Source organism: Lissotriton helveticus, chromosome 3_1 (genome assembly GCF_964261635.1).
Source record: "Lissotriton helveticus chromosome 3_1, aLisHel1.1, whole genome shotgun sequence".
Lineage (NCBI taxonomy): Eukaryota > Metazoa > Chordata > Amphibia > Caudata > Salamandridae > Lissotriton > Lissotriton helveticus.
In genome coordinates, this window is record NC_136061.1 from 24,841,966 (window position 1) to 24,856,896 (window position 14,931).

At 46.0% G+C, this 14,931-nt stretch overlaps 1 long non-coding RNA gene across 1 annotated transcript in view; it reads left to right on the forward strand.

Moving 5' to 3' along the window:
* LOC144822059 (uncharacterized) overlaps positions 1-11,982 on the forward strand; it is a 262,962-nt gene extending 250,980 nt beyond the window's left edge. Inside the window, exons 4-5 of the long non-coding RNA XR_013608544.1 lie at positions 10,481-10,574; positions 11,523-11,982. This is a non-coding gene — a long non-coding RNA (uncharacterized LOC144822059). The remainder of the gene's footprint in view (positions 1-10,480; positions 10,575-11,522) is intronic.
* Positions 11,983-14,931: the final 2,949 nt, after the last annotated feature.

Below are 14,931 nucleotides of genomic sequence, written 5' to 3' on the forward strand. Positions count from 1 at the left end.
CATATAGGTCGTGTGCGGGGAAACGTAAAAAGGAAACCAGAGGTGCTTAGTGCGAGGTATCTAGTCAAAGGATGTATCTCACTATCGGGGTCCTTAAACCTCTTTCAACGCTGTGGCGTTCTAAGGTTCTTCGGTTCTTGGGTCAGCTCCGTTCCCTGATACTTTGGAACGTTGTACTTTATAACATTTACATTATTTCATTTCACCCTCCTTTTACATTCCTTTATTTACACCGTTCGTTTTACCCATCCTTGGAAGTCAAGGTCTTCCTCTACGCGAGAGTTCATGGGTCAGTCGCGTACGTTGAAGGCGGGGTGTCGTGTTGTCGATCCGATCCGTCCTCCAGGGCTGGGCAACCATCTTCTTTTAACCTTAAAGAGAGAGCAGAGTAGGGTGCACAGAAAAGAACTTTCCCACCGATCCCACATTCTTAAAATAAAGCATGCAATACCCGTCCATAGTTTCAAAAAAACTTTATTTTGCAAAATCATTTCAGCATGTGGATTATGAGGGTGCGGTCGTATTTGGCCGGTCGTGGTAATGGCTAAAGTGCGTACAGTGGGGGGTGTCGTTTGCAGCAATAAAAACATCGGAAAGTTTTACTCATTCATTTGTAAGAAACTAAAACGTCTATTAATTGGCTGGGGGGTTCGGGGGCATTTTTAGAAGCATAATCATAATAGTTGTAATCAGATTTCCTATATGCATACCGTACGTGTGCGTCGTAAATGAGGTTTACATCAGTTATAAAAATATAATACATTTTACATTTGTAATCAACATTTGTAACGGGGATCCTTTCATACTGTTCGTCGAGTGAGTTCTCCTTGTCTTTTCTAGCCAAGTGTACAAAGGATCATATAAAATCTCAGAACATCAAGTTTATATTAGTGCGAAGGAACACCACGAGGTGTTCGTAAGTTCCGATTGATACCAGCGCCATTTTGGGCGGGGCCGGCTCAGTCCGGAAGCAGCATCAGGGGGAAATGTTTCCCATTACTGGCAGTTTGGACCAGAGTCCTTTTCGGCAGTTCTAGAATTCATGCTAACAGAAGGAGTGGCAATGTCATGTTTGTTTCGTTGGCGATCAAGGCAGCCGTCCCTTACCGGAAGCCTGCAAAGGCCGAAGGTTCCGCCGGGGACCTTTGTAGGATCTTCAAGGCTGCGGAGATGCTGTCGGAGATGGGGGCTCGAGGTCCAGGGGGCAAATGTTCGAGTTATATTGCTGGTCAAAGTTACTCTAGTGGCCGGGGCCCGCCTTCCAGCGGACCCAGACGCCATTTTGAGGCCCTACAGGGGCCACTCTCGTCGAGTTTGCAAGAGTGGGAGAGATCCTTCGGAGTGAACGGAAGAGGTCCCTGTTGTGTGAAAGCGGGACGTTCAGCTGGGGTGCAGCTGTGATGCCCCCACCTGGGGGGGGGGGCGAGGGAGACTCGTTCGCATCGTCTCCTTCTCCCGGTGCACTCCATGCCGCTCCTTTTCATCGCCCCGCATGAAGGTCTCTCCACATCCGGTGTTTCCCAAGTCCTGTGCTCAGTGCTGTGGGAGTATGGCCACCTGTGGCGCGCATTCGGCGCGGCACGAGTATCAGTGCAGTCATTGCAGGTTCGGTGTTCCGAAAATATGGCCACCATTGCACGTTCGGTGCTGCGCAAGTACTGGGGTGCCACCATGGTGTGTTCGGTGCTGTGGAAGTATTGGCACCATCGCCTGACTGGGGGTGTTCGGCGTCGGGCCGGGGGCTGGGAGACCTCCTATCGGTGGAGGTGGGAGAGGCTCGTCCGCGTCGCCTCTCCCTCCCAGCCCAACTTGGACAAATTGTTGTGGAGGTACGTGCAGGACATCCCGCCGTCCAGAGCTGCTGCGGCTGTTACGGAAGGGAAAAGAAAGAGGTGCCTCGTTCTTCTCTGGACATGTGGCGGGACTACTTAAGTCTATCCAGGCCCGTTGCGGCTGGCTGAGGAGACATGTGGCGGGACTACCTACAACTGCCCGGGCTGCTGGCTCCTGCCTCTCCTCCGGCTCCCCCATACGTTAAGATTTCCTGACCAAGAGTTGGCGGCCGGGCCCGCCTTATATGGGTTGCCGTTGGTTGGGCGTAGCCGTAACCCTGCCCTACTTTGGAAGGTTCCAGAATGGGGGGGGGGGCGAATGTCCTGTTTGACTTTCATTTTCTACAGTTTACCGTTATTATTCCTTGTTTGTTGTGCTAAATTAAAAGTTCAAGTTCATTAATGGTCTACGGATTTTGTTTTACCATTTCTTTCTTTCCAGGTTGCTTTTATGCTAAGTTTCTGCTAACAGAGGTTGAGTAACACGGAAACACGTGTAGAGGGATGACGCAGATTTGTACATTACATACACACAAACTCAGAAGGGGGACAGTACAAGTACGACATACAAAGACCCAAGACGAATATAAAACAGTTATTGGTCATAATTATCTCTTTCCGTCTGTGAATTTGAAACGAGGCTGGGTTCCCGTCTTGACGTTGCCCGACCTAGGAGAACTTGAGCATGCTGCTGAAATTGTCCTGGCGAAATCTGTGCCATCGGGCATAATCAAACGTGGTGGTTCTGTCTGGTCTGTCTATGTAAGTCGGGTTCTTCTTTGTCTCGCGCTTTTTCTCGTACTGCCGGTCTGTCGTTCCTGTCGGCCCTTTGCCTTTACTCACGCTCAGTAGAGTCGGGCATTGGGCTTTCCAGTGTCCGACATACCTACAAAAAGCGCATTGGTCTGGCCCTAAGTCTGGTCGTCTTTTGCATAGTGTCGGGGGATAAGTTGTGGGTAGCGATGTCCTGGGGTTGTCCTGTCGGTATATTTCTCTACTTGGTTTGTCCTCGTCTTTTCTCTGTCGTTGCATAGCCTCTCTGCGCCACATACCGAGACTGTCGAGCATAATTGGCGTTGTCTTATTATTTCGAAGGGCTATTTCTAACGTTTCTATTTTATCAAGGTCAAAGGATCCTGCCAGTGGCCACTGTTTGTCTTGACTCTCTTCGGTATACCTGTGCCACAATTTATTATAGGCTATGGTGACTAATCCATAGTTTATGAACATGTCCTTATTAGGGGTGCCTTCTAGTGGAGCTATATGGTCCACCTCTAATACACGGTCCGGGCTAAACAGGCTATTAATCAGTGGGGAGAAGACAGACATGACGGCTCGTAACGAGGGACTAAAAAGTCAGCACTGCCTATCTTATCACTAGGTGCAAAGACTGGACAGAATATTTCTATTCAACGTTGTTTGCAGGCAGTGAATACCTCATGGATCAAAAAATAACAAAAAGACCAATAAATAACAATGGGGAGAATGAGTAGGTCCGCAAAGATCTGCGTTACCTACCCTTTTCACTATCTGCAAAAAGGGTGGTCTCTTCCCTGTTTGCAGACAGGGAATCTCCAGGAAACAATAGTTTTGCGAACAACAGTTCAGTTTCAAGTAATTATTGAGTGGGGGAGAAAAAAAATAAGCACGGCTGCCGCCCTACCTATCCTCCACTGCTTGCAAAGAGAGAGCCCGTTGTTTCTCCGTTTGTAGACAGTGAATCTCCAAATAAATAAAGAGCAATACTAGTATTTTTAAACAATCAAGCAATCATTTCGCAACTTGTCGTGATTACACGACCTTACCCGGACCATGTGGACAGTTTCTTGTCTTCCGAATCCAGCGCCCGATCGTCCTCTTTTTCTCGTATTTCTCACGGCACTCCTGATGGTCCCCAGTCAGGACCGTAGATCACTCGAGAGAGGTCTGTTCGGAAATAGTGAAGTTCGGATGATCGGCTGCCAGACGAGGGTCTATTGGGCAAGAGCTCTCCCGATCGTTGCAGTCGTTCACTCTGTCGTCGGGACCTCTCCCACTGGATCCACGAGTCGCTGATGGGCCCCACGCTTGGGACGCCAATTGTTGAAACTGAATCGGGTCGGGGACAATCGATATTTGCCCGGCGGTATTGCCTCTGTGACCCTCTAGTTATTTAATCAATGAAGAGGCAGGCGCTGGAGACTGGAAAGCAGGAAACAAGGTTTTTATTCTCTCCGGAGGAGAACACAACAAAACCGGCAGAAGGTATCGTTCTGAAGTGCTCTAGATACATTTCTGAGGCCTGGCCTCTTATACACTGTTTTATGACTTTATTGTAGATTACACATTCATGTTAAAGCTTTGATGTATGGAAAAGACATTCCCGGAACTCCCTTTGAGCCCGTTCCCACACACATTTACAGTTGAAGTCCCCACCCTAGTCACAACAGGTGATGAGTATCACGGAGCTGGATATTCCGCCGATTCACGGAATGTGGGGGGTTTGATCGGATCTCATGGAGTGGGGGCTTTGATCAACCCGGGGATCCTTTGATGGGGGAAGCTTTCTATTGTACGGGGAGGGGCAAGGAATGGTATCGGCAGAGCTGGGTGTCGGCCTGGGAACGGGGAAGACAAAACGGGCACACGGGGAAAAAGGGGGTTTGCATCTAAGGGTCGGAGATCATGAAAGGGAAGCAGGGAGGTGTCGCGCTGGGAACAGGATGAGGGCCTGGGGCAGAGCAGCGCCGAAGAGGGGTTTATGACTCAAGGCAGGTGCAAGCAGGGGGTGGTCAGCGTGCAGGCTTAGTGAAGGCGAAGGGCTATGTCAGGGGCCAGCGGCATGCAATAGGGTTCGTTCTGATCGGGGCATCTTAAAAAAATGGCGGGCGCGCACGACAAAAGTGTGGCATCAGGGGAAGAGGCAAGATGGCGCAGATAATGTTCACCAAAACGTACTAATTTTCAACACCTCTCCATCTCCAGGTGCTGGACAGCGAAGATCCCAGCCTGAAGATGCGAAGACCAGGGTGGAAGACCCTCGTGATGGAGACCGGGCGCTCCTTCGGTAGACCTCTCGCTTCTAAAAGAGTCGTACAGAAGACCAAACCTCACCGTATGCTAACTTTTATTGATAGTATTGGACAGTTTCCACCTTTGGAAGGAGGTTGTGAGCGCTTGCACCATGTGTGTCCAGCTGGATGCGTGGACATTGATGGTCCTGCTGTGGTTCCCTTCCAGTGAGAGGGGTCGGAGGTCACCCTGGGCTGCTGGACAGTAAGGTGGTCAGTCGTCTCTCGCTCTTGGATCCTAAGGACCTCATTTTTAGTTGCGCGGTATCCTATCCATGTGTGGTATTTCCGCCAGCGGAACTTACGACACTGAATAATAAATTCAACTATTGCTCCCAGAAATGTGACATTACCGGATATATGACGGTACAACGCGTACCGTCACAACGCATACCTTTACAACGCGGCCGTGACAACGCAAGTCGTTACCACGACTTGCGTTGGGGGGGCGCGGATTTCGAATAGTTTAATTTACTATTCTAACACCAGTCCCCGTGGACCCTAGGGAAGGTGTTAGGATAGTAAATTAACTATTTTTAGACCTTGAGCGCCCTCCAGCGCAAGTCGTGGTAACGACTTGCGTTGTCACAGCCGCGGTGTAAAGGTACCGCGTTGTGAAAACATCGTTGTAAACGATGTTTACCGACATTACCGCATTACGTGGTATTGATTTCTTGTCATATGTAATCACATTCATAACATTTGTAACTGATTTTTCCACTTAGAAATCCTGCAGCAGGTATTAGGAAAGGAAGAATTAAAACACCTGTATTTCTTATAAGACTAGGTCATCACCGATTGATTGTTATTTGTTGTTTTATAATAACTCTGGTTAATAATACCGCCTAATACAGTTCATGTCCTTTCATCTATTCTCCATTGAAGGCCAGTGGCGGCTCTTCCGCTGTGGCGGAGGATCATCCCCCGCCGCCAGCAGCCAAAAAATTAAAAATAAAACGATAATAAACCTGTGTTTATTATAGGTGTATGTTTCTCTGCAGCGTCTCCTAGGGGGGCGGGGCCAAGGAGTTCACAAGCAGAGGGGGACTTGCAGGTGTACTGGTTGCCATTGTACACGAGTGTTTGACCAGCCATCTCAGGATGGCCAAACTGTCATGCGCACTGAAGCTGTCTCCAACCCCGCTGCGTTGCTGTGTTGAAGAGACCAGAAGACGCAGGCTCCCATTCTCCATGGGAGCACAAATCATCAGTGCTTAGGCCAATCGTGATGCTGCTTTCATGCAGTTTCAGTATTGGCCCAGGGGATTCTGGGAGACTGAGCCCGCAGTGCACGGTGACGGAGCCAGAGAGGAGCGTTGGAGCTTTGAACAGGTACGTTATTTAAATTTCTTTTTTTATTTTTGTTCATCCCAGTCCACCTCCTCCACCTCACCACTTTGCCAAGAATCCGACCGCTACTGTTGAAGCCACGTAAAAATGCACATTAACAAATATTTGAATGGGAGCATCCTAGTGTTTAGTGCAATTTTTGGAACATCCTGTGCAGCTCCCTAATTATCAGATATATGCAGTGGCAGCTCCTCTGCTAAGGCGGAGGAGCGCCGTCCCGCTGCTTTTGGCAGTGAAATAAATAGAAACTAACATGATAATAACTTGTGTTATTATCAATATATTTTCTCCTACTTCTGTAGCTTTGCATGAGGGCGGGGGCAGGGGAGGAGTGATAGCTCCTCCTAATGAGCAACGACTGCTTGGCTGGCCCTCTCGGGACGCCCAAAACGGTCTTGCGCACTTCGCATGGTCTCCATGCAGGTTACATTACAGCCTACGTGGAGAACATGCCCACGCTCCCACTCAGCGGCTGAGTGCCGAAACACGGCACTCAGACCAATCATAACGCTGCTAAGACAGAGTTGTGATTGGCTAACTGAGCACCTGAGTGTGTTTCCTTTTCAGGTCAGCAAGAGAGGGCTACGGAGCAGAGACGCAGTGAGGAAGCGGCAAGAAGTTACGCTTTTTATTTCATTTTTTGCTGCTCACTTCCTTCGCGTCCTCCTCCTCTCCAGTTCCTGGAATTACTTTATTGATGGAATGAACTCCCAGCAATTGTTTAAATGTTTGTTCTTCTTTTTTTAAATATGATGTTTATTGTAAAGTTTGATTTAGTAAAGTTGTCATCTTGACTTTTACATATAAAGTACATTAAAAAAATGCCATTGCTCCTTTTAAATGCAGGGAAGCATCAAAGGCAATTTTAAAATATATATTTTTAATATGCTAACATTTTAGAAAAAAATATATTTTGTATTGAACTTATTTGAATTATTTTAAGTTGCCTGTGAAATGGCTGAATGTAACCTTAGACATATGAGTCGAAAAATGAACTATGAAGTATTTTGAAATTATTGTGTTAAGCATGCCACTGCAATAATGATGTGTCCTCCCTCTCGCAGAAGAAAAGAAAGATGGTGTAGGAGTTAAGGAATTTAGAAAATCAAAATAAATCTAAACAAATACTTACTGCAGATAAAAGTGGGGAAAAAACTTTATTAAAAAGTAGCACAAGGTTTTGCAATCTAAAATGTAATACTTTATTTCTAAAAGATGCAATTCATAGTTACCAATTCATTATTCAATTTAAATTATTTTTCTTACACATAAGGAAATATCATTCTTCCAACTATTCTTAAAATCCCTACTCCTTAGTTAGACTAATACAAACAAGTAACCTACTCGTACAATCTATGGAACCCTATAATCCTTAATAAAATTATTTGTTACCCTGTGCTTTACTCAGATGTAATAAATGTTATAAAACGTATCGTGCAGCGAGGATCTAACATCATGTTTATTTGTAATCTTAGGATATGGCTAAGTGCTTTGCAGTCCTCCTGTTTTTATCCTCCATTGAGGCTTGTCAGTGATCTGAGTGGTGTTGCAGGGTTTGGAGTGTTACATTATGTGTGAGGGCAGGAGCAGATGTGTGGTGGTGCTTCGCTCCGTGTCATGCCTCATTTGTTGTTGACTCGATACCTGGACTGCGCGTTCCACTGTTGTTTCTAGGCGTTAAGTGTGCCCCTACAAAGATGTTGTGATGTGCTTCTGCCGCCTGTGTAACGTGCTCTAAGGTTACAACCTGCACTGGGCCTTGGGTCGTTGTTATATCTTGAGTTAGATATGATTCTTTCCTCCTTTGTCCCCTGCTACCTGCTGCTCTGCCCTTGTGTGTGTGTGTGTGTGTGTGATGTCATAGAGTTAGAATGTTTATGTATGCTTTGGAGATCAGTTGGGGTGAGCGTGATGTCATAGAGTTAGAATGTTTATGTATGCTTTGGAGATCAGTTGGGGTGAGTGTGATGTCATAGAGTTAGAATGTTTATAGAGAGATCAGTTGGGGTGAGCGTGATGTCATAGAGTTAGAATGTTTATGTATGCTTTGGAGATCAGTTGGGGTGAGTGTGATGTCATAGAGTTAGAATGTTTATAGAGAGATCAGTTGGGGTGAGCGTGATGTCATAGAGTTTGAATGTTTATGTCTGCTTTGGAGATCAGTTGGAGTGAGCAGGCTGAGCAGCAGGAGGCTGCTCCTGGTGGGGCACGGATGTTACATCTACATCACACCTCTAACCTGTAACTAAGACTATTATCTCCTATTAGAACATTGGAATGTGGAGCTCTCCATTGAATGTTGCTTTTGTTCACAGCTATTGTGAACAAATTCATCTCATAGCTCGAGGGGATCCAAGAGGCCTTTGTTTATTTTGTTGTTAGAACATTTTGCCCTCTAGTGGTGTTCTATTAGCCTTTTAGCCCTTCGTAGCTGGGTTATACCGGCCATTAAAGTCCCTTTCCCTTTTATTGATTGCACTGGTGTTATATCTGGGGACTTATCTATGCATCCGCCACCAGTTTGTATCCTGGTGGCAAGAGTATTCAGGCATGGTCGAGGGTGATCAACCTATATGTCTGTCAAATAGTAGAAGCTTGAGGTCCTTTTTGAAGGTGATTATGCAGTTTGTTAAGCGAAGGGAGCTAGGTAAGGAGTGCCAGATTCTTGTGGCACTACCTAAGAATGACTGGCTCATGTACCATTCTTGACTGAAGGTGGGGGGTTCCAAGAGCAGGCATTGGGCATTTCTGGATCCCCTGTTTGCTCCAGAGAAGTTCAGTTTCTCATTTAGATAGGAGGGTGAAGAGGAGTGCGGTGCTCTGTGGGTATGCAGGTGGTTTTGAATTGGGTCTGAGCTTCAATTGGAAGCCATTGGAGAGTTAGCACTGCCACGGATAACTTTGAAATACACGCTGGAGTAATGAAAACTAAGTTCCTGGACAGAGGGTATCCCAAGAGGCTCATTAGAGACTCGTATAAGAGCTAAATACTTTGACAGGGAAACGCTCTTGAAACCAAAAGAACAAAAGGACAATAACCAACTTGTCTTGGTCTCAACCCACTCCAACTTCAATGAAAAACTAAGATTCGTCATCAATTCCCACTGGCATCTTCTCAATATGGATAGGTCTACAGATAAATTAGACAAACCAATTTTTGCGTTTCGACGCAATAAAAATTTGCGCAATTTCCTAGTGCGAGCCTCCCTTGCTGACTCTCCAGGCCCCCCACAAAGGAGCATCACTGGAGCTAACCCCATTAGAGGTAGCCATAAATGTGGCAGCTGCCACGCCTGTGATCAGGTTAGGGGTACCCCTGAACTCAAATGGGGTAAAAGGAACATCAAGTTTAGTGAAATGACCAACTGTAGGACAAGCAACGTGGTGTATCTCCTTATATGTCCCTGCTCTAAGGGCTATGTGTGAGAAACAGGTAGAGAGTTCCGTGTTCGCTTCTCCGAACACAAATCCTGTATTAGAAACTCACGTCTGGGAGCACCTCTAGTAGCTCATTGGAATTTTTATTTTTTTATTTTAGCGATTTATAGAGCGCCTGGTGACCCGGAGGCATCCCCGCGCTATGAAATCACTGGAGACCTGAGGGGAGGGTGGGGGGGACTATTTAGGAAAGAGGAGGGTCTTCCCTGAATGAATGAATGAATGAATGAGTTCAGCCACTCGATTGAGGACCTTAGATGGCTGATTCTTGAACGTATTCATTGCCCTAAGGATGGTAATTCTGATGCCCTTAGAAGTAAAAGGGAAGTTTATTGGATGTTTTTCCTTGAGACGGCCGTGTCCTTGTTCCTTTGTTGTTATCTGCAGAACCGTGCTGAGGCTATATGTTCCCATATTTTTGGTGACTGTACCGGTTGAATCTTTCACCCTGAAGCTTGAACTTGTCTTTTTTCTTCATTTAAAAAGAGGTAACCATCGTCTTTGCCGTTTATTTTTCCTTACTGTAAAACATGGCGTGTGGTTGTCTCCTCGGACCGCCTGGACGTAAACGGATACATAGAGTCGGTCTGATGGGTGCTCCCTACATGATTTGATTCCTCTGTCTTCTTTTGCTATATTTAGTTATATTAGTTTAGCCGTTGTTACTTTGAACAGTAGGATTTACTACACTCCTTTCGTATCCCCTTGTTTTTGGAGATATTTCTGTGAACTTATTTCTGCACTCTGTTCTCGATAGCTGAGTATGGGTTAACTGTAGGTTAATACCTATTCTCTGTTTGTACCATACAGAGCATATCTATTTGAAGTCTCTACTTTTCGCTTCATATACATTGAAGGTTGCGAAATTATACATCTCTGGAACCCTTGCCTTCTTATCATTCAGGTGAGCATTTGGGGTGCTTCTTTTTTTTGCCTGCTCGGTATATGTATTTTCAGGGGATGTATGACGTTATAACGCATACTTTTACTCCGCAGACCATTACAACGCGACTTTTACTCCGCATACCGTTACAACGCATAGCGCCTTGGGGCGCTGGATAGTGGTAAGTATAATTTACTATTCTAACTCCAGTCCCCGTGGACCCTAGGGAAGGTGTTGGATAGTAAATTATACTTATTCCCTATCCTAGAGCGCCCCCCAGCGCAATGCGTTGTAATGGTATGCGGAGTAATGGTCGCGTTGTAATGGGTCTGCGGAGTAAAAGATCCGTTGTAACGGGTGTATACCATTTTCAGGACTTGCTAGCTCGATCTGTCATCATTTGGCAGTTTGAACTTAGTGATGCAATAGGTATGCTCACGTTAAGAGACTACTGTGTTAAACCTAGTTAGGACGCTCCTGTTCGATATTCATGATTTATGGATGTTCTCAATTCAGACATGTTACAGAGACGCTTGCTTTAGGGGACATTGTATGATATTGATTAGATGTCTCTCCTTCTCTTTTTAATTATACGTTCTACAGCACAGTCTTGTTTGATATTTTCGTGATTGAAAAAAATCTAATTCACCTTGAAAGGCCGTCCATCAAACTCGCCTTGGCTGATGTGTATATACTTTACTATTGTCTTGCCTCCAGGAATTTAGCAACGATTTTACTTTTAGGACCCCCTTTCTTCAAACGTCTTTTGTTTTCAAATTTTATGTGTATATATTTCTATGTATGAAGTTTGGTTATCCAAACTCTGTGGACTGTATGTATGCGGCCTGAGTGAATTGAGGCTGTGTTTTGAAATGCTTCACTCCATGTGCTGACCAACCCCCCCCCCCCCTTATGTACCTTTTGAACGTCTATTTCGTAATCATTTACCTATTTTTGTTTTGCCCACAGACATGCTGTTGTGTTGCCCAGAACTTATGAATATGTTCTAAAAATTATTCACCCGGACATCTGGAAGACTTTGTGGCCCCTAGTTACATGAATTACTGGCGCCCTGATGAAGGAATTCCACATTGTGGCACCGTTACGAAACGCGCGTCGGCGCTTTTTTCTGTCTGGCTGTTGAGAGTTGCTTGAGATGTTTGAATTTTTATGGTTGCATCGGTGTGTTAGTGAGTTTGAGACTGGTAGAATGAACGACTGGTGTATGTATCTGTTTTACTGCCCTTTATGTTTCCGGGTTGACACTATATGAGACATATTTGTTGTTCTACTTACTGAAGTATGAACTTGTCTTAATGAATTTTTTACATAAATGACAATAAAATAATGTGAATACAAACAGCAGCTCTGTGGGCAATCGTACTATTTGAACCTTTTGGTCCTTTATATCATTTGGAACTGCCTTTTCATGTTGCTATATATAGCACTGCCACGGAAACATGGTCTCAATTCTTGAGGCCTAAAACGAAGCACGCTGCTGCATGAAGTGTTGCTCTCAGTGGGCCAAGATGAACTTTGGGAATGCCTGAAAGAATGGCAATTCCACAGTCTAGTCTGGAGAGGACAAGAGACGGCACCACTGTTTTGAGGTCTTGTTCCAAGATCAGTTGTCTGACGCTCCGCAGCTGCCCGAGTTGGTGTCGTGCACTTTTGGCCCTGGCTGTGATGTGGCTGTGTGGGTTTAGATGATTTTCAAGGGTGAAACCAAGGGATCGAACACTCTGGACAGTGGCGGGACAGCCATCCAGGGTGGGAACGTTGGCCATCCATTCCTGAACTGGGGGTTTGCTCACGGAGGTGAGAGCAAGAGAAAGTCTGCTTTAGTTGGGTTGAGTTTTAGATGATGGTTAGACATCCAGTTTTGAATCTTTAGCAGCGTGGTTGAAAGGAGGGCAAGGTCTTCAGCGGAAGAGATTTTCATGTATATTTGAGTGTCGTCAGCGCAGAGGTGGAAGAGAAGCCCTGCGTTTCTGAGAATCACACACAGCGGTTCTAGGTAGAGGGTAAAGAGGATTAGGGAGCAGATCGAGGCTTGAGGGACCCCTCGATGTATGCTGACCTGTCTTGAAAGCGAGTTACCCATTTTCACAATTTGGGAGCCGTTGGGTTGGTCAGAGGAGAACCAATTGAGGACTGTGCCTCCTCATGAATAAATAAAATCCATATTTGTAAAGCACAAGCATATAACCCCCTACCGTTTCAAGGCACCGCGGGCTGTTGGGGAGATTAAGTGAGCTATTGCCCCGAGTCCCATGATGCTGAGCTGAGCTGTCACTGGTGCCGGGGATCGAACCATGAGCCCAGTGCTCTGGAGTCAACTGCTCTGGCCACTGCGCCATACCTCTCCCATGTGTTGTTCAAGAGTGTGACGTAGGTGCAGATGGTTGACAGTGTGGAATGCAGCAGATACATCCCAGAGGACCAGGAGACAGGAGTTCCCGGAGTCGAGGACTGTAAGGGCGACCTCATCCACCAGTATCCCATCACCTGAAGAGGCCGCAGCAGCGCAGCGAAGCTTTGGTGTAAAACTCCAGGGACGCTACAGCAGCCGCTGGCGAGGCTGTGGACGTCTGACCACAACTGGTGACAATTTAACAACCAGAGTCCATCGCCAACAATAAAAATGTAGCGCTTCAGCGCCTCACTTCGGGGTAGTAACGCTATATGATATTACAATACAATGAAGGTGGTTCAACGCGAGGCTGCACGCGGGGCGCAGTGAGGGGATCCTGGCTCTACCCAGGGTGTGGGGGGCACGGGCGAGGCAGGGGTTAATCACACATGCAATGAACGGCTGCCCCTGCCAGTCATGTCATATGCAAGGGCAATGCAAAGTCCATTGAGCAGTGGGCCTACATCACCTGAGAGCAGCACCAGCCCTGTGGTCACTCTGACACCCCTCCACCCAGGCTTAGTACCTTCCTCCCAGCACCTGCCCCCTGTCAGGCCTCGGAGCGGGGCAGCCCATTCCATAACACACGGGGGGAGCTCTTGACAACAGTCACTGGGACCCCTGCCTGGGCTTGCTGGATTTCTCTTTTCCATTACGTTCGTGCTAGTGTTTTTCAAACTATATTACATGTCTCATTGCTTTGGGAGGGTGACACGGTTACATTTCTGAGGTGAATGCCGCCTGGAGATTGGGGACAGGTTGGCTTGTATGTTCTGTATGTTCCAGGTGGATTTGTACATGTGAGAGAAAAAAAGGCAGGTTACTGTTGATCAAATAAAAATGTTTCAGTGCTTCTGTTCTGTGTCCATCATTACTTTTAATTTCATTACTTTTAAATTGTGTTCAGTGATTTGTTTTTCGTCCATAACTAATTTCTTGAACTTTCATTTAACCCCCCCCCCGGACAAATACTCTTCATTAACATTTTAATGAATGTGTGCTGGCCAACAGGTATGTATACAGAGCACCCTCCGCGTGACCGAGTGGCCACTCCTCCCTGGTTGCCCTCCGCCGCCACCCTCAAGGCTGCCAGCCTATGCTTGCATTGGAGCGCCCTCAACTGCCAGGGCCGGCTTTAGCGCTGGTGGCGCCCTGTGCGACAACGTTTGTTTGCGCCCCCAAATGACCACCTCCACTAGACCACTACGGATTCCCTCAGCACCCCCCTTTAACAGTACCCAAGTCTCCATAACCACTCTCTCTCAGATACATATATAGCGCCACTCACCAGTTTAGGGTGTCAGAGCACTTTGCATCAGGCACACATCAAACAGACACAATAAATCATACATGTGTAACTCAGCGTATAGGAAATGTTACATAAGACAGAGGACTCCAAGGTGCAGGAGTCACATGTCATCCACACTTGTAGAAAGGGTAGTTTAAGAGTGCTTGGTCTAGAGAAGCACAAACTCAGAATTTAAAAAGAAACACAATAGCTGGGAGTTCTCTTTAATAATGAGAATAGGTTTCTGACCAATTCAATACTTTTTGCAACATTAATCTTTTCTCAATATATATACTTTGCAGCCTGCATGCAGTTCTTTGTCAGAATAACTTTATTCGGCTTATTCAAAAGCCATACAAAGACTGCATGCAGTTCTTTGATAAAAGTTAATAGTTCAGCACAATTATAAATGCATAGAATGTAAATAGGTCAGTGGTTTACTGTTTTTAAAAGAGACATCATTTTGTTACTTGCAATTTATTTAACTTAAAATCCTAATATAGGATTCTAACTTATAAATTGCAAGTAACAAAATGATGTCTCTTTTAAAAACAGTAACCCACTGACCTATTTAGTTCTATGCACTTTGTTATCTGCTTGGTACTGGTTTTCTGCAACAGGCGTATTAACCCTCTGTGCTACTTTATAGTGAGTCAACCCCCCAATTCACAAAACTC